Source organism: Budorcas taxicolor, chromosome 18 (genome assembly GCF_023091745.1).
Source record: "Budorcas taxicolor isolate Tak-1 chromosome 18, Takin1.1, whole genome shotgun sequence".
NCBI classification, from domain to species: domain Eukaryota; kingdom Metazoa; phylum Chordata; class Mammalia; order Artiodactyla; family Bovidae; genus Budorcas; species Budorcas taxicolor.
In genome coordinates this window covers 2,981,736-3,009,044 of record NC_068927.1, presented here as the reverse complement: position 1 = coordinate 3,009,044, position 27,309 = coordinate 2,981,736, and positions in this window count along the sequence as shown.

The window sequence follows — 27,309 nt, the reverse complement described above, 5'->3', positions numbered from 1 at the left end:
TCCTGTGGCCTTTCTGTAATGAACGGGAGTCACCCCACCCCATGGATGCCCCCAGTCCCACTCACGCCTCTGGAGCTCTCCTCTACCATCCTGGTGTGTGCCAGCAGCCCTCTCCCCATTCCCCGGCCAGAACCCCGCAGGTCCTTGGTTTCAGCTATTGGTCTGGCAGCGTGGCCTGTGGCATCAGTCTGGTAGTAGGAGGGAACTCTGGCCCAAACCACTGTCCAGAGGCCTCTCTGCCTGGGGTGATGCTGGCGCAGTCTGCCAGGCTCCGGGCTCCTCATCACAATACTCAGAGGGAAAGTCATTGGCCTGGTGTTTATTTCTCTCTTCCGCAGACCAGGTGAGTCCAGACCCTTGGCCCAGCGCATGGCCCTCTGGAGTCACATTGCACTCCTTCTGGCAGGTCGCAAGTAGCAGTGAGAGCATTTGGCCAGGTTCCCAAGCCTTCCAGGGCCACGGGTCATTCTCATCCTCGCGGCAGGGGTCTGCAAGCCATCTGAGGCCTTCAGAACCAGGACTCATCCTGATGTAGCACCCAGCCTGTACTTTCTTGACTTCAGCCTCCTGAGCTCCTGTGAGGGGTGGTCAGGATAGGAATAAGCGCATCCATCTTCACACAAGGAAACTGAGGCCCAGGGGGGATGATCCAATGTCATATAGCTGCTGAGTGGCAGAGACGGGACCAGGCACGATCTCTAATCCTAGGGGGGGCACCCTGCTGACCTCTTCCCTCCCCATTCTGCAGGCTGGGGCAGCCTGTCTCCTGCAAGAACACAGCCTGTAGATCTCTCCAGTCAGGAAGGAAGGTTCCTCCATGGTCTACCCACCTGATCATCCCTGTTGCTAAATGGAGGGGCCAGCAGAGATGGAACTAGCCTCTCAGTGGAGCCTCAGAATCAAAGAGAACTTTCAGAAGGAGCAGGAGGGCAAGTCAGACCCAGAACAAATCTGATTTTCTCGTCTTTGAGAAATCTTGCAATTCTGGCTCTGGCTGTCACCCAGGGAGTGAGGAGGACAGAGTGCCTGGAGGAGTTGGTCAGGGCACTCTTCCCCACAGGGCCTGCTCAGTCCCCGAGGGCCAGCCCTGCCGTTCCTTCCTCCCTGGAGCACCCAGTGGAGGAAATGCTTTCCCATATATCCATGTGATTTCAGGACATGTAGAAGGTGGTTCTTGCCCCCAGTTTACAGGCAGGAAAACTGAGGCTGCAGAGACTTGCAAGGCCCCCATGGGGTTCCTGCTTAGGATTCCCTGTTGCTTCCCTTTAGGGCTGATGGAAAGGAGGCCGAGGCGTTTTCTCACTCCTGCCAAGCTTGGGTAGAGGCGGCCCAGCAGTGCTGCTCATCTCCTGTGCCCTGGGGTCCCCCTTGCCTCCCTGGGCACTGAGCTGGGAGCCCAGCTGAGGTCCTCAGGTCTCCATGTGTGGCACTGGGTTGGGGAGTGGAGAGTGTTCCTCTCTTCCTGTGTGGATGAAAGTGGGGCTGAAGCTTGGGTAAGTGATTCTGCCTCCTGATATGGGACCCAACAGGGGAAAGGCAGCCCTGGGACAGTAGGCCTGAGGGGTGACCTTGAATCTGGCCCGAGCCCACAGTCCTGCCCTGTGAGAAGTCTGCACAAAGCACCTTCCCTCCCCAGGGCTCCCTGACCTCAGCAGTACCTGCTTCTTTGCCCGGGCCCCTCTAACTCCCAAAGACTCAATCTGCTGCAGACCCACAGGGCCTCGCTGGGGGCCTGTCAGAGGCTGCCCTGGGTGGAAACTGTCTTATGCATCCAGGTACCCCCGTCTCAGATGCATATGTGTAGTGTGTGCTCAGAAATATTCATGGAGAGAAGAAGGCACGAAGATTCGTTGAACACTCAGCGAGTGCCTTGTGTTTATCCTGATCGTCGGTTTTAATCTCTGCTCCTTAGGAGTTGGTTATTTTCCCCATTTTGCAGATGGAGAAACCGAGGCTCAGCAAGGTTAAGTGGCTTGGCCAAAGTCATCACTGGTAGGTGAGGAAACCAAGACAAAAGCAGCTGTGCCCCTGCTCCATGAGCTGGAGCTGGGCCTGTCATTCACGAGCTCGGCCATTTCGTCTCTGGGCCACTCACTATCAGGCAGCGGGCATTTGTCATTTCTGTCCATTCCTCCTTTGGGGTCCCCCTGTCTGCTCTTCCTCACTGGACACTAGTCCTGGTGCCTTGGGCACACATGGAAGAGAACAGATACTTTCTGCCCTCATAGAGGCTACGTTTTAATGAGGGAACAGGGCATGAACAAGGAATGATACCTAAGAAAGGTAATTCAGATGCTGGGGTATACCTTGAAAGAAATGAGATTCATGTGATGGAGAATAATGGTGTTTTTTGTGGTGGTGATGACGGTGGTGGGGCTAGTGTAGATGAGGAGGTTAGGACAGGCCTTTCTGAGAAGGTGACATTTCAGCTGAGACCTTCTTGATAGGAAGAGGCTGGGAAAAGAGTTCCAAGAAGATAGAACAGCACTTGCAGAGGACCTGGGTGCCCCTGAGCCTGGAGATTTTGCAGCACAGAAAGACCAGTATGGCTGGGCCATGGGACGGAGGGAGCCGGCGGAGCTGCAGCAGAAAGGGAGTAGGAATCAGGTTACACTGGGCCTGTCGTTAAGTCATGTGCAGAGGGTAAATCTTATTCTCCTTATGGTAGAAATCCACTGGAGCGTTTTAAGCAGTGGGGAGGTACGGTTTGTTTGTCTCTATAAAACATCGTCCTGGCTACTGTGTGGGAATGCCTTGGAGGGGGCAGTGGGAATGGGCTCTTGCAGTAGCCTCCATCATGGTTGCTGTGGCCTCAGAAAGAGACAAGGGTGACAGGGAGCCCGGGATGACAGTGGTGCTCTTGGAGAAAAGAGGACAGATCCTTGTCTCTTTTTTTGCAGCTTTCCTTCCCCTCCTATCTTTCTTCCCTCCCAGCACCACTTTTGCCTGTCCTCCACACCCCTTCCCCACATGGTCGTTGAGAACCAGCCACAGGGAGCCCACCCCGAGTGTGACTTTAACATCACACCCTTACCAAACAGGGGATTGCTGCAGCGCAGCTCCCCCGCTAGCTGTGTAGCATGTTGTCGGAGGGAGACACTGTTGAAGTCACAATGGCGAAGCTCTGGTAATAACCTCCTCAATCAGCAGTCAAGGTCCTGGGCTCAATTTGGGTAGCAGCTTTATGTGGCAGTTTAATTCATTGCACACCAATTTCAGTTGTGCGTTAATGACGTGCGGCTGGCTAGCAGTTGACTAGTCACCATGTGGCTCCTTTCCTGTTGGGAACAGCCTCTTTAACCCCAGTCTGCAAGGCTGCTGGTGTCTTCTTGCCACCCCCCTGCGCCCTCCCGCTCTCTTTTTGGCTGCTCTTGACTTATAATCAAATATGAAGTTCATGCATTTTTAAACAACTTCTCGGCTGTTTTTGCCACTGAAAAATTCATGGCATTACTCAGCCCCTTTAAATGATGTTTATTCATTATACATTTCTTGTCTAAGTTTGGTGCTGTCTGCTGATAAACCGACAAGCTGTTGGCGCTGTCTTGAGGGGTGCTGGGGGCCCGTCTGGGCCATCCTGGGTGATGCAGGAAGGTCTTCCCGAGAGGCGCTGGTGGTTCCTGGCAGTCCTGGCAGCCAGGTGAATAGCCTTTCCCTCCTTGGGGTTTCACTGAGGCCAGTCTGTCTTATGTTCTGCTTCGCAGACACGTTTGTCGTTACCCACTTCCGTGCTCCTGCTTGTGACCCCCCATCCCCTGCTAGTCACCTTGCTCCATTTCTGCTCGACAGTGGGCCTGGCCTTCAGGCCCCAGTTAAAAGCAGCTTCTTCCATACTCCCTTTCCACCACATAGTTCTACCATCCAGACTCTTTGTCTTCTTCCCTGGTGCGTGCGTTGTCGTTGTTGCACTTTTCACACTCCTGTCCACAATCTGCATTTTCATCCAGTGCTCATGTCCAGGCCCTGGAGGGAGCCCCATCTGTGATCAGAGTTGCTGCAGCATCCGGGGCCGTTACTTTACTTGCTTTGAATGACTCCTTGTGGGGCAGCCCTGCAGGAGTTCTTATTTCATTTCAGAGATGAAACTCAGGAGAGAAAGGCTTGTGCAAAGTCGTGACAAGTAAGTGGACACAGGAGGACAGGCGCGCAGGCCCCTGATTTCCGGTAACAGAAGCTATTGCGCAGCATCCCTGGAGGGCCACTCCTTTTGAGAAAGGAGACCCCTGCCAGAGGGCAAGGGACTTGCTCTTGTTTCCATTCAGTCAGTCAGCTCTGACTTCCAAATGTATCTGAATATTTCCCCTTCTCACCCCACCCCTGCCAGGCACTGATGTTGGCTGCTCCTTCTGTTCCGGTTTTTACTTCGCCAGTTCCATGTCTTCGTTTAGCTTCGGCTTAAATGCTACCTCCTCCAAGAAGCCTTCCCTCACCTCTTCACCTACAGGGCTCTGCAATCGCTCTGCTCCACATCAAGGGTTGTGATTGGCTTTGAAGTTGGGCGAACCTGAGTCTTCCTTTTCTCCCATATGACCTCAGTAGGCCCCTTAATTCTAGCCTCAGTTTCCTCATATGTAAAATGGGTATAGTATCTGCTTCCTGACCATGTGGCTAGAAAGTCAGGTAACTGTGGCAAGTGCCAAGCCCTTAGGATGGGCTCCTAAGGGCTGGTTTCCTTTCCTGCCTCCCATGAACATCCTCTTCACCAGGAAGTACCAGTGCGCTGAAGCTGACCGGGCCCTCACCCCATCCCCTCCCAAACTGTGCTCATTGCTGGCTAGTGTCATCCAGAAGAGGTGTACTGATTCAGCCACACTGTCACCCACATTTGCCCTCTAAGCTATGTCCGAGGGACTGCCCTGGGGATCCTTAAAATACGTGTCCTTTGACCTTTCCCTGATTCGCACCGAACTCTCAGTCCCACCCTAATCTGTTCCTGACACCACTCCAGCCCCATAACACTTCAGCGCTAAGGGAGATCTCAGCCACCGTCGGTCCAGCCCCTTCTGCAGGCTGTCCTGACCTGCACACGGGGTCCTTCACGACCTGCGCCCGCCAGCCCAGCCTCCTGTGCCATAAATGCATCCTCTGCCATCACCTGGCTCCTGTCCCCTGTGCCACCCCTCACGCTCACACCTTGATCGCGCTGACTCCTCTGGTGGGGTGCCCTTCCCTCCCTCTCTGAAAGCTCCCAGCTGCTCTTTGCTGCACTGTCTGGCAGGGACTCACAGGCCCCCTGTGGCCCAGGTCTGGCCAACCAGCGAGATGGGCCTGTGACCCGAGGCAGGTCATTTGGAGACTGTGTGTCTTGCTGGATTTTCCCAGAAGCAGACCCAGAGGTGGGAAAGTTGGTGTTGGAGCTGTGGGAAGGGCTGGAGGGGAAGACGGGCAGGGAGCCTGTGCAGGCAGAGAGGCCAGGAAGCAGGTTGTTGCTGTGGGTGACTGGGGCTCAGTCCCGAACGGCCCTGGGAGATGCTACGGAACAGGCCTCAAAGCGCTACTGTCTGAAGGGCAGGGAGGCCGGGTGTTTACCCACCCGCTCCTGGGCATTACTGGGTGAAGGCTGCTCCCGGGCACATCCAATGCAGGGTACCTCTGCTTTGTTCTGCGGGGGTGCTGGGCTCGCCCTCCCTGGGACCAGAGGTTGCCCTTGGGCTGAGACGTGGGGACTGGCATGGGCTGGCCGGTGGTGCCGAGTGAGGGGGGCGGGGTGTCCACCGACTCCCACACAGTGCCGTCCGCCCAGCACCGATCAAAGCCGCCACTCTACTTGTCCTTTCATCCTGCGACGCTGCCACTAGGCGCCTGCTTGTCTTTTCAGGGTGTGTTCTGGATTTCTTTCTCCATCTACGAACCATTATTTATTTATTTTTTAAACAACCAGCACTTCTAACACCAAATGTGTGGGGATTTTTTCCCCCATGCCAATCAGTTCTCCAACTCTCTGGATGCCAACTGGTGTCCTACAATTCCATTCAAGTGACCAACAGCCCAGTCAGGGCAGACCCCACAGGCGAAGGGCTCAGCCCCACAGACTGTCCGTCTCTTCAGGTGTCAGTCTCAAGGCCCAAGCCACCCGCACTTCCAACCCACTGGCTGTAAGCTGGGAGCTCCCGAGACCCTCTCCTTTGATTAGAAAATGTGCTGGACTGGCTCGCAGAACTAGGGACACTGCTTTACTCACTATTTCTGGTTTGTTATAAATGATGTGAATCAGGAAGAACCAGAGGGAAGAGACACACCGGGCCAGCTGTGTGAGGAGCCCCGAGCGTCCGTGCTGTCCGAGCACACCGCCTCCCAGCACGCGGACGCGTTCAACAACCCGGACACTCTCTGAACCCCTTCCTTTGGGAGTTCTTATAGAGGTTTTATTATGTAGGCTCAATTGAGTAAATCACTGGCCACTGGTAACTCAATCTCCAGCCCCTCTCCCCTCCCAGAAGGTGGGGGGACCAGACCTCCACTGATCCGAAGAAAGTGGTCAGATCCTGAGTTTCCAAGAGTTCTAGGAACTCTGTGTCAGCAACTATGAACAAAGGTCAAATATCTATTTCTTTTTGATATCACACACTCCTTTTTCACCAGGTTAAGGTCCAGTCTGTTTTCCACTAAAGTGACTACTCTCCCTTAGGGTATTTACATTACTTTCAAAGTGTACCCCTCAACAGTGGAATCCCAGACTGTGGGGGTGGGGTTAGGGCTTTTCTTAGGGTCCTCAATCCTGCTGGGGAGTGGTGGTTTCAGCACAGCTGCCCCGATGAGCCTGTCCCCACCCACAGGTGGACTGCTTTTATTTCTCTCTCGAGGTTGGGGTGGGGGCACGTAGCCTAAGTAACAGTAATTAGAGATAATATAGTCATTTACACAGTGAGCTATACTATTGTTTTATTGGGTGCTACGTTTTGCCCTAACTCTGGAAAACATAGAGCTAACTGTCTGCCCACCACCCCCCATAAAAACCCAGACATTAAACCTCCCTCACAACTTGCTTTTTTGCTAAAGATTAAAAATGTTACTTCTCTAATCTGTTTCTGAAATGGCTTTGGAAATGCCATCATCAAGACCAAAATGCACCAGGCGGTAGTTAGAAAAGCACACGCTGGCTGTTCACTTGCCTAAGATTGTCCACGATTATGCTGTCTGTGAATAGCACCCAGTCTATCCCTTGAGTCCTATGTGCATTTGGGAAATTGGTTACGACTCTCTTACAAGTGTCAATAAAGCGACGCACATGGCCATCAGTTTGCTCTGCTTCTGCAGGCCAGAGCAGTCAAGGCCGTGAGTGTCTCTGTGTTGCTGGCAGGGGGGCTCTGTTCAAGGACGGGGAGCAGGAGATGGGACAGAAGCAGCCTCAGAGGGCTGCTCCGGAGGGCCCTGTGAGCTTCGGGCTCTGCAGCCCAGGGCGAGGGCCCTGGCCTAGCCCCACATGGCTGTGTGAGAGCAACTTTCTCAGCCGGCCTGAGCCTCGGTCTTCTCACCCGTAAACTAGGCACCCGAACAGCCCCTGCCTGGCTGCCTTGTCTGAGGGCCCAGGGGCAGGGGCAGGTGAGGAAGTCAGCAGACTGTAGGGTAGGAGCTGCTGGCAAACCAGGGAGGGGAGTCGGTGGCCTGTGCCAGGGATGTGACCGTGCTCCCAGCCCAGAGAGCCTCCTTGCTGCTGACCATGCAGGATGAGCCCTTGTCAGCGTCTCAGAGTGCCGGGAGCCAGCGTGAGGAACTCCGCCCATGGCAAAGGTCATGAGGAAGGAGGCTTGGCATACGCAAAGGCGGGATCGAGCCTCAGGAAAGCCCCATTCCCGAGCATCTACCCCCAGACCCAGAGCCTGCCTACTTTACTGTTCTGTGCTCTCACCTATGCCTCTGACTTTACAAGGGGCTCTCGGAGAAGGAGCTGACTTACTGCTCCAAGTCAATAAAAATTCCTGGGCGTGACAAGAGTGTTTCAGCTTACGGACTCCTCTGAAGGTTATCTAGCCTGCCTGTACAGGTTCATCCGGCCCCATGTGATTGTTTGCAGCCTCCCAATCGTGAGAGGCACGAGATGTTTTAGACTTACTAAAGGCAGATTCTTTTGGGGAGTTAGAAATTATTGGTATAGTAGGTTGGTTAGGAATTATATTGGTGAAGGGTTTTTCATTTGTTGTGCCAATAATTGCTGCTAATTCCCTGCCCTGGGTGTGACAAGGGTGTCTCAGGTCAAACCTCTCTGCTGACAGACTAGCTTGTGTGACAACCTCTCAACCATAAACAGCACAGAGAGTTTGGAGTATTTTGAAAGTCTTAATTAGCATAGGGCTTTTCTCATTGTTGAGTCAATAATTGCCGCCAGGCCTCCATATCCTTAGGCACCTGGGGAATATATTAATCAATGTATTTGGAATATAGAAAAGGAAATATAGTAGTTTTTGATGTTAGCAATACTAGACTTTTTGAGTTAATGAATTTTCTCTTTTGTTATAGATCACTGTACTTTGTTATAAGTCTCTGTGTCCTTGCTATGTAAAAATATAACTTTATCACTATCTTAAGACCAAATAGATCTTAAGGGGAACATTGGTGAAGGGTTTTCATTTGTTGGGCTGATGTTTGCTGCTAAATCTCCATATTCCCTGCCCTTATAATGAATATAACTAGCATATAGGAGAAATAAGTATTAACCTTTAAGATTAATCATGTTAACCTTGGGTTAAATAAATTCCTTTCTTAGCTGTAACCCACTATACCCTCACCCTATAGGAATGCAACTTTGTCTGGTACCTTCAGAGGGTGGCACCTGGTTTAAGAAAAAACACCCTTGGAAAAAATAAGTTTTTTGGTTATCAGAAAGAAAGGATAAAATGTCAGCAGGCCTTATGGCCAGAAGATGATGTGAAACCCCTAAGACCTTTATGTATGCTTTTATGTGAAGCACCTGATTTTGATAAAGGTCAGGACTGCTGACCCCCGAGTGACTTTAAAATTTCCATTTGTCTCTATGTGTAACAAAAGGTATATAAGCAAGCCTAAAAAATAAAGAAATCAGATCAGTTTCTGGAAAGACTGATTCCCCCGTGTCGTTTTTTTCTTGCTCCTCGTTTTTCTGGCTGAATTCCCTTCTGGAGCGTGGGTGCCCGCCACGTCTACTTACTTGCCCTGGCTTTTAAGTTCCACGTGAGAAGGAGCCCAAGGAGGGGCACCTTCCGATATTCAAGTGGCACCGGTGGCCCAATGTAGATGGTGCAAATTCCTTGTCTTGGAATTTTATTGGTATCCCACGTAAACCAAATTATTCAGCCTCTTTTTCTCCACTAATATTTCCTACTACACTATCCATTTCCAATCTCTGTCTATATCTGTAATTAAATAAGTTTTTTCCTAGGATGCTGATTCTGTCTCCCCTTTGAATTACCCTGCTACTATCTTGGGTGCCCCTAGGGATTGACTCTCCCTTCTGGGAGCCTCTTATGCTGACTCCTCCCTCTGGCATGTTCTCTCTGCCAACTGTCTCCACCTGTCAAATCCTACCCATCCTTCAAGGCCAAACTCAAATGCCACATTCTAAGAGGCCTCGGGGCATATAGGAGCCTGGGCTCTGAAGCCAGAATGCTTGGGTACAAATTCAGGTTCTACCAGTTACCACCTTGACCTCGGACAAGTCACTTAGCTTCCCTGTGCTTCTGTTTTCTTATTTATAAAATGAGACTGATAGTCAGAGGGTTGTTGTAAGGACTAAATGAGTTAACACATGGAATGCACTTAGAACAGTCTCTGATGGAGAGAAGCTCTATATAACAACAGCAATAAATGGCATCTAGAAGGCAATGGCACCCCACTCCAGTTCTCTTGCCTGGAAAAACCCCATGTATAGAGGAGCCTGGTAGGCGGCAGTCCATGAGGTCGCTAAAAGTCAGACACGACTGAGCAACTTCACTTTCACTTTTCACTTTTCTGCACTGGAGAAGGAAATGGCAACCTGCTTCAGTGTTCTTGCCTGGAGAATCCCGGGGATGGCGGAGCCTGGTGGGCTGCTGTCTATGGAGTCGTACAGAGTCAGACATGACTGAAGCGACTTAGCAGCAGCAGCAGCATTCTAGGAAATGTCTCTGACTCATGAAAATGACTTAATCTCTCCTCTTCCGGTATGGTTGTCACTGTATCCACCCTCCATCCAGAAGACCTAGCAAAGAGCCTTGCCCATAGTAGGTGCTCAGTTCTCACTGAATTAAGCTGGAGAATGGAAGCCTGTTAAAGGAGAACAATAGGTGAGCGATGATGACTCCCTCCCTCACTTCCAGCATGTAGTCCTTCCTGCCAGGAAGGCTCTGTGGGGCAGCTGAGCCTTGGCATGTAAGGGATGGAGGGTGCAGACACAGATGGCAGGTGGGCAGCTGCCTGGGGCCAGGGCTGGGAGGAGCCTGAGCCAGGGCCCGGCTCCCCGTCTGGAGGCTCTTCTGCCCTAGCAGTCTTTACTGATTGGCAGAGTGTCTCTTTCTGAGGTCCTGAGGCCGCCTGACCTTTGCTGCATTCTGCCTCTCTCCCAGGGAACAGAGACCACTGTGAGACATCAGGGAGGACACATGATCCCTGAGCAATGAATATGCAGCATACGCGTGCTCACGAGCGCAGGGGCACCCAGACCCGCCAAAGCCTCTCCTTTGTGCTCCATGCTTACTCCTGTCTCAGGGCCTTTGCACCTGCTTTTCCCTGTGCCTGGAATGGTCCATCTCCAGATCTTCCCGAGATTGCCTCCTTCTCAACTTTTACATCTCTGCTCATGTGTCACAGTATCCAAGAGGCTTTTCTTGACCACCGTAGCCAAAGTAGAATCCCTTCCCCACCCCATTCACTGACCCTTATATATTCACTACCCACTTGTTATCTCTCTCCTTCTCTGAAACAAGAAGTGGTTTTGGAAATTTGTTCTTTGTCCGGTCCTAGCATACAGCAGATGTCTAGTGAGTTGTTGAATTTATCAATTAATTAACAAAAGCAGGTTGAAAACCCTGAGGACCCGCTAGCTGAGCTGGAGAGCCCTGAGTGGCCCGGGAGCTTTGTCATGTTTGTGGGACTTGAGAGCTGTGATGCTCTCAAACTGCAGGCTGGTGTAGCTGGCCCAGTGCGCACCCAGAGTTGCCCAGACCTCAGGACCTGCCCTTTTCACACAGCCGCCTGAAGCAGCATCCTTCACCCCCCGCTTTGTACGAAAGAGTGGGAGTTCGGGCCAGGCCTGTGCAAGGGCCGGTGAGATAGGGCCGGGGCATGTAGGGGCGGGATAGGGCTGGGGCATGCAGGGGCGGGATAGGGCTGGGGCATGCAGGGGCCAGGTGGGGTGTAGGAGGGGTGTCACACCCCTGGCTGCCACCTTCTTTCCCTCATGGCCACAGGTGCTGAGGTACCTTGTTCCTTAGGCCTCCCAGAGGGGTCTTCCTTGCATGCCTGGACTTGTCACTGAGGCAGCATCTCCAGAGGATGGGCTTGAGGCTCCACAGGAATGATGAGGAGGTAAGGCTGGCCTGAACTGGGGGTCCAGGGAGAGAGTGCTTCCCGGAAGTGTGCTCCTTGCCAGCTGCTCAGTGTGCCTTTCTGAATGGGGTTACAGCCCTGAGTGGCTGAAATGGCTGGGGCCATCCTCCCAGGCCCCCTCCCACCCCCAGCTGGGCTCTCCCACCATAGGAGGTGCAGGTGGCTGAGCCTTTGGCAGGCTCCTGCAAGCCTCGCACTCTCAGTGTGGATGGACACCTCTGTGTCCTGGTCTTGCCTTTGGGCTGGGCTCCTGGACTCCCAGGCCCAACCCACTGTATCACTCATCATTCTTCCAAGGCAGATCCTGCACTTACCCTCTGAAGCCTCCCTTGTGACTTCAGTCCTCAGGGACACCCACCCGCTGTGCCAGGGAGCTGTGCAGGAGGGCGAGGCCCCAGCTGGGGGAGGGGTACAGACAGACAGGCTGCGGGGTCTGAAGGGCTGTGCTGGAGGAAGGTGCCTAGGGCAGGGTTGCCAGGCCTGAGCACTGCAGGCATTCTGGGCTGGATACTTCTGTGCTAGGGCCCGTCCTGTGTGTGGCAGGATGGTTAGCAGTACTCCTAGCCTCTGCCTACTAGGGGCCAGTAAGAATGCCCCAGTTCTGACCACCAAGAGGGTCTTCAGATGGCCCCTGGGAGGCTAAGAACCATGAAGAGACTGGGGAACAGAGGAAGACTGTGGGGCAGGCGTGGGGTGTGCAGGGGACGGGGAGGGGCAGAAAGGTTTGGGCGGGATATGTGTGAGGGGAGCAAGAAGGCTGGGGGTGGGGTATGTGCAGAGGTGGGGGGCAGAGATGCTCAGGCTCTGTGGCAGGAGAGGTGCTGGCCCTTTAGAGAAATGCCAAGGAGATCCTGAGAGTGCAGAGGGCATGGTGAGGGGCAGGGTGGGTGAGGGGTCTGTGTCTACGGTTAGGCCCTGTGCCCCTGCGGCAAACCAGCAGCCTCCAGCCTCAGTGCTGGCCCCAAGGAGCTTCTTAATGCAGGGAGGAGAGTCCCCCATAAGCTCCAAAGTGTTCCCTCCAGAGGCAGGGCTGGGGTGATTAGGTGAGGGCGGGGAGGGGGCCTGCTATTCAGATGCTGCACGGGATGGGCAGAGGGGCTGGGTGGTCCCTTGGAGAACCAGGCTGTCTTGGGCACCAGAGGGCTGTGACCACCAGGTTGAAAGGCACATGGAGGGGTCTAGGCAGCGCAGCAGGCAGTTGTCTCTCCCTTGTAGATGGTCACGGGCCACATGGAGGCAGCTGGGGGACAGGGTAACCACGCAGAGGCGCGGCCAGGGGAAAGGGTGGGGCCCGGCCCGGGGCTGGCCCTGGCCCAGAGAGGGTGCTCCTCCTGGTCGCTGCTTCCCAGATGTGCCCACCTGAGACAGAAGTGGGGGTGGAGGTTGCTCCCTAGCCTCCTCTTGCTCTAGCGCCTGGCTCTGAACCACGGTTAAGTCTGTGCCATCTGTCAGCTTCCTGGCAAACGAGGTTACTTCCCAGGGAACCTCAGGTAGAGCCAATCAGGAGCCCTCTGGCACACCCCTCACCCACCTGGACCTGGCCTGCTGTGCCCCCAACCCCCAGGGTCCACCGCCTTGCCTAGACCGGGGGCTGGGGGCAGGGTCAGTCGCCAGGGTCTTGTGACTTGAGAGTTTAGCCAAGGTCCCTGGGGCAGGTCAGAAGAGCCATCAAGCCTGCCTCAGGGGTCACAGAGGTGGTTCAGGGGCTGCAAGGGCCCTCTGTAGTTAGACGGTTTCCACAGCGTGTGCAGCACAGGTGTTTAATGACTCTCTTCATCTCTGATAAGACATCATCTTCATGTAACCATTCTTCCAGAAGTATCCTGCATAGTGGGGACATTAATCAAAAAGTAAGTGCTGGTGATATATGCCTGTTCTCCAGCGATATCACCAGAAGCAGCTGTAGCCTTGCCCTAGGACACCGCTGACACGGACTGTGTCATTGTGGCCTTTTGTTTTCTTGAGTACACAGACCTCACTCCTCCCTATTGTCCTACACCACCCTGCTGCAACTGTTCATAGAACTCGACTGCCCTCTGTGAAGGCGCTGGAGTTTGAGACCTTTTCTAAATCTAAATGTTCCGTATAAAGGAAAGGGTAACATAACTTATATGCAGAGTACATCATGTGAAATGCCGGGCTGCATGAAGCACAAGCTGGAATCAAGATTGCGGGAGAAATATCAATAACCTCAGATATGTAGATGACATCACCCTTATGGCAGAAAACGAAGAGGAACTAAAGAGCCTCTTGAAGAAAGTGAGTGTGGAGAGTGAAAAAGCTGGCTTAAAACTCAACATTCAAAAAATGAAGATCATGGAATCCATTCCTGTCACTTCATGGCAAATAGATGGGGAAACAATGGACACAGTGACAGACTTTATTTTCTTGGGCTCTAAAATCACTGCAGATGGTGACTATAGCCATAAAATTAAAAGACGTTTGCTCCTTGAAAGAAAAAAACTATGACCAGCCTAGACAGCATATTAAAAAGCAGAGACATTACTTTGCCAACAAAGGTCCATCTAGTCAAAGCTATGATTTTTCCAGTAATCATTGAAGGATGTGAGAGTTGGACTATAAAGAAAGCTGAGCACTGAAGAACTGATGCTTTTGAACTGTGTTGTTGGGAAAGACTCTTGGGAGTCCCTTGGATAGCAAGGAGATCAAACCAGTTAATCCTAAAGGAAATCAGTCCTGAATATTCATTGGAAGGACTGATGCTGAAGCTGAAACTCCAATACTTTGGTCCCCTCATGTGAAGAACTGACTCATTTGAAAATACCCTGATGCTGGGAAAGATTGAAGGTGAGAGGAGAAGGTGACAACAGAGGATGAGATGGTTGGATGGCATCACCGACTCTATGAACATGAGTTTGAGCAAGATCTGGGAGTTGGTGATGGACAGGGAGGCCTGGCGTGCTGCAGTCCATGGGGTCCCAAAAAGTCAGACACGACTAAGCGACTGAACCAAACTGAACATTTTTTCCCAGGATTATTTATTGAGATAATGTATTTTGAGCCTTATTTTGAATATACACTTTATAACAAATCATCCCTCTTTTTAAAAAATACATAGTTGTATATACATACACACACACACATATATAAAGTAAAATGCCATATATATATATATATCTATACGCACTCCAGTACTCTTGCCTGGAGAATCCCGTGGACGGAGGAGCCTGGTGGGCTGCAGTCCATGGGGTGGCTGAGAGTCTGACACGACTGAGCGACTTCACTTTCACTTTTCACCCTTTCATTCACTGGAGAAGGAAATGGCAACCCACTCCAGTGTTCTTGCCTGGAGAATCCCAGGGACGGGGGACCCTGCTGTCTATGGGGTGGCACAGAGTCGGACACGACTGAAGCGACTTAGCAGCAGCAACAGCATACATATAGCATCACTCCTCTAAAAGGCATTCTTCATGCGGCGGGAAGTCTCTGCAGAGAGCATGGGTCTGGGCCTGGAAGGAGAGGACTAGAGTCCCAGACACAGAAGTGCTTCTAGTTTGTTGAGTGACCCTCTCTGCAGCCTGCTTCTCCTGCTAGGCACACAGTGAAACGTAAAACCTGGCCCCTTGCAGTTAGACTGGCATTCTGTGACTGTGTTCAGGCCTGCCGAATGTCAGAGGGAGGCCATAGGGCAGGTTTGTCCAGAACCTAAGAAGTATGTCCTGCTTGAATGTTGGTGTCTGCACCCCAGGGTGCATACAGCAGCGGCATGCCTGTCCCCAAGACCCAACACCATGAATGAAGGCGAGAAAGGGCTGCACTTATCACTAAAGAGAGAGAAGGTGCAGCTCAGTGGGATGTTTGGGGCTGGGGCCTCCCAGGAGTGCCTGCTCATCAGACTGCCTGGGTCGTACCTGCTCCCCCCAGCTGCTGGCCAGGTGAAGTGGGATGATGCTGGGCATCCTCAGAACACTGGTGGGTTCTCTGTTTGAAGACAGGGAGGGGAGGAAGCAGGTGGGGCAGAGCCTGGCCCATGGCCTCGGGGCCTGGCCCTCCTTCCTGGGGTCCAGTCTCTTCGGCAGGAGAGCAGGGCTCTGGGGAAACTGCAGGTGGTCCCCAGGATGGTAGTGAGGAGCTGGGTACTGTCACTTCTAAAACGGACTGGCAGTGGTGCCAGCCCCGGTCAGCCGTGCCCTTCTTGAGACACAGGGTCACGAGGCTGAGGCTTCTGTGTATCTTGGGGAACTCTGTACCAGGCCTGGTATGGCAGGGTGAATGCAGTGCCTGAGGCCATGATGGGCTCGTCCACACCATAAAAAGTCATATCCCAGGGCGTGGAGTGTGTGTGTGTGAGTGTGTGTTGGGGGGCAGCAGGTGTGGGTGGGGCATGTCACTCCAGCCAGATGCTGCCCTGGAGGCGTGTGAGCCTCTTCTCCTAAAGAAGATAAAGATCTATGTGAAAATCTCATCCTAAAATATCTTAACTAATTCTAATGACTAAGAATAAAACACACAAGACAAAGAGCACCTACCCATGGGTCAGAAAAGGCTCACTGTTGCCTGTCTGTGACCCTCGGTCTAGGAGCACGCGGGGCCAGCAGTGGTCGGGGCAGCGGTGGGGCCTGTGGTCTGTGGTCTGAGAAGTTCTCAGCAGGCAGTGCCTTTGCGGGCCTGCAGCTTGGGGACGGTGTGTGCCTTGGAGGCCTGAGGCTCGGGGACGGTGTGTGCCTTGGAGGCCTGAGGCTCGGGGACGGGTGTGTGCCTTGGAGGCCTGAGGCTCGGGGACGGGTGTGTGCCTTTGCGGGCCTGCAGCTTGGGGACGGTGTGTGCCTTGGAGGCCTGAGGCTCGGGGACGGTGTGTGCCTTGGAGGCCTGAGGCTCGGGGACGGGTGTGTGCCTTGGAGGCCTGAGGCTCGGGGACGGGTGTGTGCCTTGGAGGCCTGTGGCTTGGGGGCGGGTGTGTGCCTTGGAGGCCTGAGGCTCGGGGACGGTGTGTGCCTTGGAGGCCTGAGGCTCGGGGACGGGTGTGTGCCTTGGAGGCCTGAGGCTCGGGGACGGGTGTGTGCCTTGGAGGCCTGTGGCTTGGGGGCGGGTGTGTGCCTTGAAGGCCTGAGGCTCGGGGACGGGTGTGTGCCTTGGAGGCCTGTGGCTCGGGGGCTGGTGGGGGGACCGTCCCTGTGCAGTAGCTCAGCCAGCCCCATGGCCTCTTCGGGGCCCAGGCGCCGAGCTGGCCAGCAGAGCACAGCTCCACGGGTGGCCAGCGCCACCGCCGAGCGGGGCCCCCAGTTCCCGTGGCCCTGCCCTTCCGGGGCCAGGGGCCTGCCCACCCACCTGGGTTTCAGCTGCTGCTCAGACGCCGTCCAGCCCTCTGCCTCGACAGTCTGCCGGGCCGCCCGGATAGGCGGGAAACGACTCCGCCACGCCTCCTCCTTTGCACGCCTCTTGTTCTGACAGCGGGTTACTAGCCTCAGAAATCAGAGTTCCTGGGGACCAGGGAGCCCCCACCTCCTTTCAGGAGTGGGGGCTGAGGTTTTCTGCTCCAATCTTCTGAGCAAATCCATCACCTCAATAGGTAGCTGGAACAACCTGAAACGTCATGATTTATAAAGGGGTGCTTAAGAAAATAGGAGTGTGTGTGCTCAGGGGGCTGGCGGCAGCCCCTGTGGGCGGAGAGCCAGCGTCTGCAGAGTCTTGTGTGCCTTTGGAGAGGATGAGCAGAAGATGAATCCACATGTTACAGGATGGAAATTCCATTTATTTGAGAGAAAATTGACCAGATATTAGAAGAACGTAGGATGATTTTTATATGAGAGGTAGAAAACCATCAGGGCTGACATTCATAGTTGCTCCGCATCGGAGTCTTGTGAGTTGTTGGCTGGCTTTCCTCTACCTGGGCTGCTCTGACAGAGCTGCACTGGCCCCTCTTCTGCTGAACCCGTGTCTGCGGCAGCACCACTGACTTCCATCAACAGAGCTTTAGAACTCGGTCATAAAATCTGGCTCCAGGGCTGGGACTTGGCATATAAGGTCTCAATGTGATTGTGGGCACCCCTCCTCCACTGAGAGCTTAAAAAGGGGATTTACTGACCTGAAAAGACAGCTAGTACATTCTGAGCAGAGAGGAGGGGGCAGGTGTGTGCCTTTGAGAGTGTGTGCATACACGTGTATGCTGTGTGTGCATGTGCGTGCATGCATATGGCTGTGCACATGTGTGATCATTTGTGTGCCTACCCATGTGTGTGAGGACGTGTGTACATGTGAGTATGGGAGCACATGTGTGGGTATAGATAAGTGTGTAAACACACAGGCACATGTGTGAGAATGTGTACATGAGAGCAGCCTGTGAGTGTGTGAGCATGTTTATGCACACAAGTGCACGTGCATATTGGTGGGGTTATCGGGGTGGGGATAGGTTTTTAATATTCCTATGGCATTATTAGTTCAGCATCTCAGCCCTTTATCTGGGAAAGAGGAGGCCCCAGATGATCGGAGCTGCCAGCTCCTGCTGGGGGTTTAGACTCAGAGTACAGAGTAGCTGGGACAATTACAGCTTCCCGTGCCAAGCCTCGAGGCTGGCGGGCACCGTGCTGAGTGTGTGGGAAGCCCCAGCTCATTCCATCTTGCTGATGCTGTGGGGCAGGGCCATTGTTATCAGAAGGTCATAATGGAGCAAACAGAAGTTCAGAGAGGTCAAGCCACTTATGCACAGCCCCACAGCAGGAAGCAGGGATTTGTGGGCAGTGCTGGCCGAGCACCCGTCTCTGCTGCCCTCTGGATGTGGAAGGCACCAGGGGACCGTCTGGAGCAATATGGGCACCTTACTGATGGGCAAACGGTGACCGAGAGGGAGTGCTTGAGGCTTCGCTCTGCGACAGGCCGGCACCCCCTTGGCCCTTGGGCCCTTCCCGGTTGGGCAGAAGCGGGAGAGGGAAGGCGTCCGGGAGCTGCCCGAGGTCCCTGGCAGCAGCAGAGCCAGAGGTGGACAAGTTTGGGTGCAAGTCTGAGGGGAGCTGAGCCTCACAGAGGGTGACACTAGGCGCCCTTCCTCCTCCTCCTTTCCCCAGGGCGGCTGGCCCCATGCATGCCACCTCGCACTCCCAGCCGCAGGATGAAAGGGACAGAAGCGCAGCTCAGGAAGGAGCCTCTTCGGTCTGGCTTAGGTCACCAAGCTTCCAGGAATGCTGACGAGAAGGACCCTGTTTGGAGCAGCAGGGAGCTTCCTGAGCAAGGGAGGAGTCAGGGCGGATGACAGTCCCTCCTCCCCAGGTGTGCGTGTTCCCTGGAGTGCTCACACACAGAGCTTTGCGCCCACAGCCCTGGGCACAGATGCCCGAAGTTGCACACCTCTGCCTGCCACACCCTGGCAGGAGGAGCCTGGACTCTCCCTGGCTGTGGACCAGCCGTCTGGGAAAGGCCATAAGCACCCAAAGAGGAGGTGCTGGCTTGCCTGCGGGAGGTCCTGCGGGGAGGGGATCCTTGGTCGGGAGCGAGGACTGGACGTTTCTTTATGCAAAGTGAAACGACTGCATTTGTGAACCTCAGGCTGGAGAAGAAAGCTCTGAGCTGTCACTGGCGGTCCTGCACCGGGCCGGTGTGCTTCCGCCTGCAGCTGCAGTAGGTCCACGACGGTGCAGCCTGCGCCAGGAGGGCAGGGAGTGTGCGCCAAAGACTCCGGGGCTGTTTCCCAACCCGTGGTATAGGAAGCGACTTGCTGCAGCCACAGATCTGACAGTGCTGTGCTTGAGTCCTGAGGCCAGGGGGCGAGGCCCGGGGAGGGTGAGGGCTGAGCTGAGACCACACAGCTGGTGAGTGCCTGAGTGGGCTTTGGAAATCAGATGTTCTGACCCTGCAGCTGGTGTCTCTCCCCTTGGTGGTGGTGGTCTGAGCTTCCTTCAGGTCTGGCTGTCTTTGGAAGGATCCCAGCTCTGGTAAGAAAACCCCTGACTGTGCACAGCACCCCCACTGCTACTCACAGGGCAGGACCAAGATGTCACAGTAGGATGTCACTGGATTTTGCAGAGGTGGACCAGGCCTTGCTTCCTATCTCCTTCTTTACTGGCTGAAATGGGCTGGGCCTTTTATAATTAAATGCACCTAGGGAAAGCTGCTCCCCACATGGAGAGCTATAGAGCAGCAAATATACCAAAGGTCCTGAGAAGTCCCACAACTCAGGGTCCAGCCAGAGCTGGATTGCAGGGCGAGATGACCGGCCCCATGTCTTGTGCCTCGTCTTGTGGTTGCTCCACGGCCGGAGCTGGGTGCTGTGCTGGAGATGGCAGGCGAGGTGGGGTCCCCACTCAGCCTTCCCTTGCCTGCCCCAGAGACTCAGTGTGTGTGCACACACATGTGCAAGAGAGAGAGGATAAAGGGCGATTAGAAACCAGAATGCCAGATGAAGGCTTACCAGGGTTTATCTGCCTTTTAATGTAATTGTGAGACAAATTAAATATTTACTGTTTACAGGCTGAGTCAGGAGGAAAAATCCAATCAGACAGAAAGGCCTCTGACTCAGAGTCTGCCTCGTGAGCTGGCCACCAGCTCCAGCCTCTGGCTGCTCCCTGAGGTGGAGCCTAGACAATTCAGCAGGCCACGTTCTGACGATTCAGTAAGTCCATGCTAAGCTCCTGCTGCATACGAGACGTTGTGCTGGTCTCAAGAGATTGGAGGGGATCAAGGGGAGCGCCGGACACCTCCCACTTGACCAACGACCGTCACTGACACGCAGGAAAGCCCTGCAGGGAGTGCTCACCCCCTGGGGCTCAGGGTCACGGCTTCCCTTCTCCATCTGTGGTGCAAGCCCTCTCTTTGGAGGTCAGAGAAATGAGGGGTGGTGCAAGGGAAGCCCAGGGTCAGGGAGGTCAGGTGAGGGGCAGGGAATCTGTGTCCACCTTCGTGCCAAAGTCCACTTACTCCTTTAGGAGTGATTTGCTGAGAGATCTCAGCCACTGACACGGAAGTCCAGAGCTCTGAAAGGCCTAGTGGTCATGACCTGGGGCCTCACTGCCCCACACGGGGCGATTTCATCACCAGCTGACAAATTAAGTTTCTCAAGAGAAATGCAAGCCAAGGGCCAGGGGACCTCAGTGTCTGGCCTGTGGAGGATGGTCCTGAGAGCTCTGGGTGGTTTGGTTGGAGAGTCAGAACCTCCCTCTCACTGGACTTTTTTTGGATAGTGTTGACACACCCTAAATCCAGTGACTGGGGTCGTCAGAGAAAGGAGAAGTGCATGGAAAGACAGGCAGTTTGGGGCTGCCTGAGCCGGCCCTTGGAGCTGGAGGAAGCAGGGCAGTGTGCTCTTACGGCCTTCTGCACGCGTGCAGCCTGCAGACTCCTGCTGTTTGCAGCCACCCAGCCTGCGGTGCCCTGTGGCTGCACCCTCCGGAAGCTGGTGCACTGATCACTCTCGGTGGAGACTTTGGAAGCATTAAATGACTGAAGGCCCTGGTTTCCTGTCCTGCTGCGGCTAGGTGGGGCTGCCTCATCTGTGTGGCCAAGACCAAGGGCTTCTGCGCAGGGGATTTATTTGGGGACCGTGATTCCAGGGAACAGGAATGGCTCACTGGGAAGGTGAAGTGGGAGTGGAAGGAAGTCGCTGTGGGCCGCTGGGGTTCTTTTTACCTGGGGACCCTCTGGGGTACTGGATAGGACGTGCGTCAGTTGCCCACCTGAGATGTCCGAGGGAGAAAGTGTTCATCCGTGGGTGTGCCTCTCCCACTGGCCAGGATTTGCCAGGGGCATTGACTGCCTTGCGCGTTCAAGGGTGGGTGTGTACCAGAATGGCCCAGCAGCTTCTCGGGCACCTCAGGGGGCAGAAGCAGAGGGCCCAAACAGACAGCAAGTGATGCGGATGGCTGTGGGAGCGGGTGCTGCCAGCTGTCCCTGCTGGCAGCTGGTTGCTCCTGTAATTGCTGGAGGGAAAATGCGAGCTGAGGGTGGGACAGGGCGATGTCAGAGTCGCCCACATTTCTTGAAACCCAGAATTCTTCCTTCTTGCTAGTGTACATTGAAAGTCTGAAAGTTCCTCTGGGCCCTCTGGGGAACTAGTCCCATGCATGAAATTGCAAACATGAGTTTGGGGTGAACCCGTAACATCTCCTTTCACTTACCTGTTCATTTATTCAGCAGACTTTTATCAAGGGCCGACTCCTCCTGGCTAGGGCTGCAGGACAGAAGTGAGCAGCCCTGGTCCTTGTCCTAGATCTTGAGAAGCTCATGGTCAAGGGCAAGAGTAAGCAAACATTTTGGAAAGGATGAGACAGTATTAATAGATAATTTGGCTTTGTGGGCCACGTGGTCTCGTTGCTGTTGTAGTAGGAAAGCAGCCGCAGACAGTGTATAAACAAATGTTCGGATAATTCTGATAATATCTTACCATACTAAGGGACAGGCTAGATTGGGCCCATAGTGTGCGAACCTGTGGCCAGCACCCAAGGAGAACAACCCAAGCTGAAACAAGCGCAGAAGACCATGTCCTCTGCCCAGGGAAATCACAGAAGGTTTCTCAGAAGAGGTGTCATCCGAGTGAGGTCCTGAGGGGTGAGTGGGAGCCTCCTGGACGGAAAAGTAGGAGAAAGGCATTTCTGACAAAGGTAACTGCACCTGAGAAAGCATCCCATGTGTGTGTGCTTCTGAGGAGTGGGACTCTCCAGAAATTGTGGAGGCCTGCAATATTCTCTGGGAAATATTTTCAGATAAGACAACCCATGGCAGTTTTAAAAGGAGAGTGGGTGGGAGGAGGAGGCAAACCCTTCTTTCAGGGCTGGGAATTGCTCCTGGGACCCCACCATGCAACATCAAGCCTCAGTGGACATGAAGGGCTGGTTTAGAGGGTCTTCCCGGGGCTAGGGGTGGGCAGAGCCCTCAGAACTTGACTCTGCTTCCCAGAGCTCACCATGCCATCTGCCTCAGCCACCCTGCTGGGCAGCGTGTCCTGCCACCTCCATGGGTCACAGCCACTCAGGGTGGTGTTTGTGACAAAGATTCTTTGCTTAACCAAACTCTAGTCAGGCTTCTGAACTTCCTAGATCCATCTGTGTACTTCCTTTTAGAATCTAGTTTTAGCAAGAACCCTGAGAAGGCTAACAAGAACTTCCCACCTGTGATGCCTAACCAGGTTCTTCACCCTCCTCCCCAGGTGATGTCTGATCACCCTGGCCTGTTTTCAGCAAGAATCCTGCTGGACCGCTTTAGACAGAACCCCCGCCACCCCTGATGTGCCCTTTTGTGTCCTTGGCTGTTCACTCCCACACGGCCAGGCTGTATTAAGAGTTGAGGCCTGTCTCTTCCTCCCCCTGCAAAGCCCCACTGCGGGGTCCCTGAGCCTACTGCAAAGGTCCTGAATAAAGCCTGCTTTACCGTCTTTAACGTGTCATAGTTTTTTTCCTTAGCATCAGCCAGGGTTCTGTTGGGCCCCAGGAGCTAAAATCATCTGGCATGTCGCCAGCACAGAGGGCGTGCAGAGGTGTTGGTGAGAGGGCTTCCTGTGAGAGGCGGCAGGCTCGGCTGGGAGGAGGACTCTGCTGGCAGCCAGCTCCCTGCCCGGCTCTGGGGTCTCCAGCTCAGGCTCCCCATCGCTGTGGACCCTGGGGGTGGGGCTGCCCTCTCAGTGGAACGAGTCTAGCAGCTGAGGGCCAGGAGCCCCCAGCAGCCCATGCTGAGGGCGGGCAGCATCTCCAGCACTCGTCAGGAGGACCCGCTGATCTGGCAAAGAGGCTTTCGGACCACAGTGACCTGGCCCTCTGCTGCTGGGCGGGCACCTGGTGTGTGGGGCAGAGGGTTCCCTGCCTTTGAGTCGACAGTTTCTGAACTCTGACACACCATTCTGGGTCTGTAATGAGATCTTCCTCTCCCCCAACTTCCCGCAGAGCGAGGAGGCTGGTTTGGGGCATGAGGTTGGGGGAGATGGAGGGTCAGTGTCTGTTGCCCCATAACAACCCCTGAAGCTCCATGCCATACAGCTATCAGCGCGGATTTCTGCCCATGCATCGGCGCGTCGGTTCAGGGTTCTGCTGACCCAGGCTGGGCTTGGCAGGCTCACTCAGTCGCATGGAGGCACTTGAGGGTGGGTTAGGTGGCTTTGTTGATCTTCACCTTGATCTTCCGTGTCTGGGTCCTCAGCTGGGACCACGGGGCCAGTTTGGCGCTGTACCCCATGTCTCCTAGCCAGGCTTGTTCTCTGGAGGAGGCGGGGAGCCAACAAGAGTGGAAGTCTGGCCTTAATGGACAAGCTGTCACATCCACTGCATTCTATCAGCCAAAGCAGGTCACAAGGCCAGGTTGGACAGGGAATCTCCAACTCCTGACAGGCAGCGTGACAAGGGGCCCGGAGACAGGCAGGGGTGATGATTCACGGTCATTTTTGCCAGCCACCCACCACAGGAGGACTCCTGCTGTGGGGCAGAGACACAGGGCTGACTTGCTTCCTGAGTGAGAGTGAGGGAGGGTGGGTAGAACCTTCCTTTTGAACTGTCCTCCCCATTTCCAAGGCCTTACTGAGCCTCCCACTGACCCCGGCTTCTGCTTTCTCGCCCAGACCCCAGGTGTCTTCTGGAAGAGAGATGTGTGGAGACAGCGGTTTCCTCTCCCGTCCCCAGCTCTGCTGTAGGCTCATCCCGAGTCTTCTTGGCCTCTCAGTTTCCCATCCAGGCGACCTGAGGCTCTATCTGGTGAGTGGGGCCCCTCCGCACTGGCCTGGGGTGCTGCTGTTTGTCGGGTCCTCCTCCATGCTGGGCCTGCGTACACTGCTCAGATCAATTTTCACAGCAATCCTGGGAAGCTGCCTCATTCCCTCTAGGTTGAAGGAGGACTTGGGGTTAGAGAGGTTAAGTTCTTCCAGCTGGTAAATGGCAGACCAGAAATTAAACCTGGGTAGGACTGACCATTGGACATGGCACAATTTCGCTGCCCCATCCTACAGATCAAAAGACCAAGATTCTTCTAGTCAAGGGACAAACTCCTTCTTTTTCAGCCCAGCGATGATCTGGCAGATGAATGCTAAAGTTTTTTTTTTAATTTTAATTTTTTCCTTCAAGTTTCCATCTGTTCACACAGCAACAAAATTTATGCATGTTCAGGCACCATCTGTGACTGCAACCCCCTTTCGAAATCCAAAAGCATTTTCCCCTTTTGTACTTACCATGTGCGATGGGGTGGTGGTCCTGAATAAATGACTCATCTTGGATTGCCAACGTCCCAGGAACCTCCATGGGAATTTTTCTCTTAGGAGGGAGGAAAGAGGAAAGGGTTTTGCTAAAGTGGAATTTTGCTTTTCTGACTTGGGCTGTTTTTTTCGGCTGACATTTCGGCAGGCTCCCATATGTTGGCTGCGTTTCACACCATCTCTTTGTTGCGGTTGATAGCAGATGACACACGAGTGTGTGCGTGCACACGTGTGTGCGTTTGCACCTGTGCGAGTCAGTGCACACCTGCCTTCCACATCTTTGAAAGCTCTTCTCCTCACACCCCACCTGGAGGGCCAGTGTGGTCACAGTCACATAACCTGAGGTTTGGGGAGGGATGATCTGGCTTGAAGGGCGGAGGAAGTGGGGCTCTGTGGGGTCCGTGGCCTCCTGGGTCCCTGGAGCTCTGAGAGCCCAGGACTAGGGCTCTCTCCTCCTCTAGCTCAGGAGTCTCCAAACCCAGGTGTGTCCTGGTGTCCAAGCATTCAGTGTAGAAGCCCTTCCTCCCCGCAGTCCTTTCTTGGGCCGCCTGGTGGTTCTCTGACTATACCGTGGCCGCGTTGCCCCCCCGGTAGCTGCAGCTCCCTTCTGCGCGGCATCCTGTGCCATCAGCACGGCTTTCAGGGCTGGCCCCTGCATTCCCTGGGCCTGGGCAGCACCTCTGCCTGCTGCAGCCTCTCCGGTGTACCCCTTCTCCCAGACCTGCCCACCCTCATCCAGAAGGCTGCTTGTCCACTGTCTCCTGCCCTAAGAGCTGGCCCCAGGCCTCTCAGGGGTGACTTCCCCACACCCGTCTCCCCTTAGACCCCACAGCCTGGGTGGCCTATACTTCCGGGGTGTGTGAGGGCCCCCTGGGGACAATGTCCAGCATGCATACGGCTTAGGGAGCTCCTGCTCCCTGGTAGGAGGGGGAGTTACACGGGGAAGGTGCCACAGCGTCCAGACCCGGGTGGTGACTGGGGTCACGAGGCCCTTTCCTCGGAGGGTCTGAGAAGATCGAAGGCCACAGTCCACACAGAGAGCTTGGTCCAGGGTCCTGCAGGGTCCAGGGACAGGCTTTTGGCATCTTGACCTTCTCAAGGTGTCAGCCCCAGAGCACTGAGACCAAAGGGCAGAGGGGACACTCCGATGGCCCCAGGTGGCTCTGCTGTCAGCAAGCCCCGGACCGAGCTACTCAGCATCAGGCTTTTCTGTGATGATAATTGCTTATATTGTTGGGTCTTCCTGAAAACTTACTTTAAAATCATTACATATTATAAGCGTCACTAAATATCTCAGTAATACAGAAAGTTGTGTTACTTCTCCCCCTAAACCCTCTTTCCTAACACAAGGGCTCTGGTTTTGGTCAGCTCCTCCCCCCCTTCCCAGAGCTGCTGTGACTGTGTGCTGCACACGCTGCTTTGTAGGCTGGGGCCCTCGGGGACCAGCTGGCACCCCTGAGTGTTCACTCTGCAGGATCCAGTCCTCAGAGAGCCACGTGGCCCGGCTACTCTTGTGCTCACAGCAGCTCTTCTGGATGACAGGTCTGAGGCTTCAGGGTCAGGGGACACGCCCAAGGGCACGCAGCTGCTTCAAGGAGCTCAGAGATCCAAGGACCCCTGGGTCAGCCCCAGGGGTCCCTCTGCTTCTGCTTACAACCGGCAGGTGGGCAGGGCCGGGGACAGAAGACATCCCCATGGCCCATTTTACATTAAGACACTCGGGTCTAGACAGGTGAGGGGACTCGCCCAATATCCCACTGGTTATAAAACCTATGGACCGTCTCTCAGAAATGTCTCCCAAATCTTCCCTTCCATCCGACAAACTCTGGGCAGAACTTTCTCAGACTACGTCAGAGCCCACCGCGTCCCCTGACCTTTCTCTGGGCCTTGGCGTGCCATTCAAGACTCATCATAAATGTAGCAGTGGAGCACAGGGTTTAAGGGCAGTGACTGAAATCAGAGGCCTGGGTTTCAATGGTTCCTTGCTCTGTGACTCTGGACAGGACTCTTCCTTCTGTCTGGAATATTTTCTCCCGTCCTGCCCATGGAGGCAAGCTCCTACTCATCCTTCAGGACCCAGATGTCAGGGAAGCCTTCCAGATTTCCCCAGGCATCCTGTCTTGCATGCTCCACAAGCCCCACGCCTGGACTGCACGTCTCTTCCTTGAATGATCCCGCAGCGAGAGGCTGTACCTAGGCTTTCTGCGGGCCCACCGGGTCATCAGCAGCAAGTGTTAGCCAGATGGACTCATCGTCACCGTGTAGCAGGAGGACTGTAACACAGCAGTGTACCCCCGCGAGGTCCAGGGCCCCTTCTGTTGGTGCACACACAGCTGCCCCGGCTGGAGGCCCTCTTGTGCGGCAGCGGGCTTGTGAGCATCTGGGTGTCCTGACCGGCCACTTGCCAGGCCCTGCAGGGGGTGAGGGGGACGGCTCAGGGAGGAAGATCAAGATATATTAATACATTTTCTCTTAATTAAAAACTAACGAGCCGTGTTTCCCCAGCTGGTCGGTGCTGTTGGGGCCATGTCTTAGCAGCAGAGGTTTGGCCTGTGGCTGTGTGTGTGGCAGGGCTTCTGGGAGCGGGGCTGGGGGTGTGGAGAGCGCTGCTGAGGGTCCACGAAGCCTGCAGGGCCCGTGGAAGGCCTGTCTGCAGACCCACAACTGAGCCACTTGGCGGGGCCTCGGCAGCC